This window comes from Hydra vulgaris, chromosome 08 (genome assembly GCF_038396675.1).
Source record: "Hydra vulgaris chromosome 08, alternate assembly HydraT2T_AEP".
In the NCBI taxonomy this organism is placed as follows: Eukaryota; Metazoa; Cnidaria; class Hydrozoa; order Anthoathecata; family Hydridae; genus Hydra; species Hydra vulgaris.
This window is the reverse complement of record NC_088927.1, coordinates 11049489-11053507: the sequence shown is the minus strand read 5'-3', so window position 1 is coordinate 11053507 and position 4019 is coordinate 11049489. Positions and strand designations below refer to the sequence as shown.

The window sequence follows — 4019 nt, the reverse complement described above, 5'->3', positions numbered from 1 at the left end:
GTAAAACATAAATATATTAAAAATCACAATTAAATTAATAACTTTTTGTTTTAATTTCTAGAGTTTTTTGCCTCTGTAAAAGCTGGGGATTTGACTTCGCCCAGCAACCCTTTTCAGGTTGTTTTTTTCCTTGTTGCGCCTCTTTGCGTTTGGCTAGTAGTTTATTTTCTATTTTTTTACTCATCTGTTAAAGATTGACAAAATAGAGATTGAAAATGGACTACTTTAACATTTTCCGTTGTGGAACACGCCAGGGTTCTACAGCATTAATCAAGACCTAACAATAACCATATTGAAATCATGCATAATTACGGAGTAATGACAGTATTATATAGTTATAATATTACTAATCAAACAATTATGATATACATACAAATAAAAAAATGTTCGAATTAAACGTAATTAGAAATTTAATTTGAACAAGTCATTTGGTGAACAAGCCGGATAATTAAAATTGCTAATTAAAATTAGCAAAACGCAACAACCTAAAAAAAAGTTTACATTTTTTTGAAATAATTCCTGAAAATAAATCTATTCAATTAAAATTAGCAAAACGCAACATCATAAAAAATAGTTTACAATTTTTTGATATAATTCCTGAAAATAAATCTCTCTTGATAATTAAAGTAATTAAAGTTTTAGGGTTTATATAAAAATGTTAGTATAATATTTTGACCGTGACATCATTTAAAAACATCTTATAACCACGTTGTTTCTATGTATATGCTTTGCTCCTACCACGTTGTTTTTTTTTGCAATAATTTTCAAATATACTTTATATTGATTATAATTAAGACGGTGATAAAAGTAAATATTTAGCTTTTAACCAATTTTAAGTAAATATTTTGCTTTTAACCAATAGTTTTATAAAAAATACTTGAAATCAGTTAAAAATTTCCAAGAAATGTTTAATTCGTAGAATTAACAGACTTATGAATACGTCATTAGATTAGTAATTACAAACATAAACTTTCGGGATTATGTTTTAAGTAGAAAAAAGTAATTTTAATAAACTTACTGGAGATTTTGAAACCCTATACAGGCTCAGAATAGATCTATTTTCAGTCCGGTTGCCGTGAACTTATTGCTTTGCATTCTGGTACTGCTTAAGGGGTGATAGTAATCGTTTACACTTTTATTAAAAACTTTTTGTTGTAAATTCTTTTCAAATAATGTCTCTGCTTTATTATTCAAATGATTTAGAAGAAAATAAATTTGATGAAAATTTGTGGGCTAAGTAACGAAAATTTAACTTGAGTTTTTTTTTGTTAAGCAAAGAAATGTTATTTCAAACAAATTACAGGCACTATGACTGAAGATGACTATTGAAAATGGAATATATCTGACCTTCAGAACTCTTTGTCAAAAAGATTAATTAATCGAAATGCAACATAGTTCAGGCAATAAGCATAGTAAGCAACGAATGCTTACTATGCTTATTGCCTGAACTTGAAAGTTCAAGTGCAGAGTGCTAAGGATGAAGAAAATGAATTTAAAATTGACAAGTTGAATAAAAAAAAAAACTTTATCAAAATTAATAGTAGACCCAAAATCATTAACTTATGGTTGGGTTATTGGTTCTTCGCTATTCCCAGATATGACATATGCAGAGGTTCAGTTATATTTATACAAAAGAAATGCTAGAAAAGGTTTTTGAGGTGGCAAAAGTTTATTTAAATCAGACCATCTTTCCAATATTGGGTATCACAACATCAATTCTGGCTCTAAGTAATTGCAGCTTATTGTTTACCTGAGAACAATAAACCTGCTTATAATGTTTGGGTATTGATTAACAAAAAGCAAGGTACAATAAAATCTGCAAATTGTGATTGTGCAGCTGGGTATGTTTATTAAAATTTATTTTCATGTAATATGTTTTTGCTAAACAAACTTTTTTGACAGTTTTTTTGGTTTATATCAGTCTGAATAACTAACTTTATTTTATTAATAAATAAATATTATTTCAAAATCTTTGTGATGAGCCTGGTTTAAAGAAAGATTTGTTTCTGCAATTATTTTAAAATTTTAAAACTTTTTTTATTGATAGAAAGATTTTAATATTTTAATTATTAAATTTGTTTTTTTATTTTTTTTCTGCAATTTTTACTTTTAAAAAATATACAATTTTAATTTTAGAATCTCTGGTTGCTGTAAACATGTTGGTGCACTTTTATGATATGTTGAACATAGTGTAAAGATTGGTGACAATGAAACATAAACATTGAAACCTCTCAAATGGCTCAAACCATCAAAAAAAGTTCAAAAACTCTTTGGACCATCAATGCTAAGAGAAATTGAAATAGTAAAGCCTCTACTAAAAGATACCTTAGTGTTAACAAAAAAAACTTTCAAATCGTTTTAAATTTGAACAACGAGCCACAAATCAACGAGAAGTTACCATGACAAAGGAAGATGTAGATTCTTTTGCACAAATAACAAATTGTAACTGTGGATATGTCATGCTTATGCAAACAAAAAATGTTGTTCCTATACCTAATATTTCCAATGTTGCTCAAGAAATCGATCTTAATACTCCCTTGCATCCATCTCTTCCTATAACACCTTATAAAGTTGTAACTTATTTAGATTGTAAGATTACATATAAAGTTTTGTTGATGCTGTTAGCTCCAAATTTTGACGAAACTTTTGAACTAGAACACTTAACAAGAAAGCAGTCATGTAATAAAGATTGGCATAAACACTGCAAAGGCAGAGTCACTGCATCAAAAGGTTATAAAGTTGTTCATAAGTAAATAATGACCTAGTAATTTTATGTCCAGAAAAAATAACATCCATTATGATTGGCGTATTATCTAAATCAAAAGTTTTTAAAACGAGAGCTACTTCCTGGGGATTACGTCATGGCTACTTCCTGGGGATTACGTCATGAAAAAGATGTGCTCGAAGCATACTTAAAAGAAAATAAAAAAAATCATTGATTTATGAAAGTGACTAAATGCGGTTTATTTGTAAATAAAGATTTATCAATATTTAGTGCATCACCTGATTCCCGTGTTCAATATGATTGTTGTGGCACTGGATGTGTAGAGGTTAAATGCCCTTGGACTCATAGAGGCTTAACAATTCTAGCCGCTATCAAAGGCACATGTTTAATATTTGAAATAAATACAATTGTACTAGGTCCTCAACATTCTTATTATAGTCAAGTGCAGTGTCAAATGGCTTCAACCGGTTTTTCATATTGTGATTTTGTTGTTGGAACTTCAAAAGACGTATATAGTTATCGTGTTCATTTTTTAATTGATTTTTGGCAAAGTTGTGTTAAAATAATTGAATATTTTTACAAAACTATTATCTTGCCTTATATGATAAACGAAGTGATCTCCAATACTGTAGAGTCTGTTTTGAATGAAACTTTACTTAAAGTTTGTGACAAATGATAAAATTGACGATGAAATTGATTTTTTTATTTCATAACATTTAATATTGCTACAGGTTAAAATAAGAGCTGTAAACTAAAAATATTTTTTTAAATTACATTTATTTTAATTAGTAAGAAATGAAATATTTTAATGTTTTAAAATGTCTTGTAATTTAAGTGTTGTTGTGATTCTTGTAATCAACTAAAGGAGGTGCTAAGTTAGTAAAAGCTGCAGTTATAATAAAGATATGGTTTAGCAAATCAATTATACTTAGCGGTAAAGGTGTTTGCAGCAATCGAAAATCTTTTACGCGAGCAGTTGCATGCTTTAGATGAATTCTTGCTCGGGCTATCATGGCAGTTTTAGAAGTTAACTTACTAGTAAACTTCCCTTTGCTTTTAAGAAATGGTGGTATCACTAGTTTAACTTTTCCTGCAATTAAAAGATCACTGATATTGAATCCTTTATCCACCATTACAACATTTCCTTCATTTAATTTGTCGAGGTAACTTGATGTTTTGACAATATATCGATTTGAAGATGAACCACCGTATGCTTGAGATATATAATTAATCATTCCGGAAGGTGCTATGCCGATAGCTTTTTTGCAAGTGTTTTAATTTTTGTAATTCGCAT

The 4019-nt window shown here is 28.3% G+C and overlaps 1 long non-coding RNA gene across 1 annotated transcript; it reads left to right on the top strand.

Moving 5' to 3' along the window:
• The first annotated feature begins 986 nt into the window (after window positions 1-986).
• Window positions 987-3544, top strand: LOC136083614 (uncharacterized). Its single transcript, XR_010639939.1, has 2 exons — window positions 987-1841; window positions 2137-3544. It is a non-coding gene; the product is annotated as an uncharacterized LOC136083614 (long non-coding RNA).
• Window positions 3545-4019: the final 475 nt, after the last annotated feature.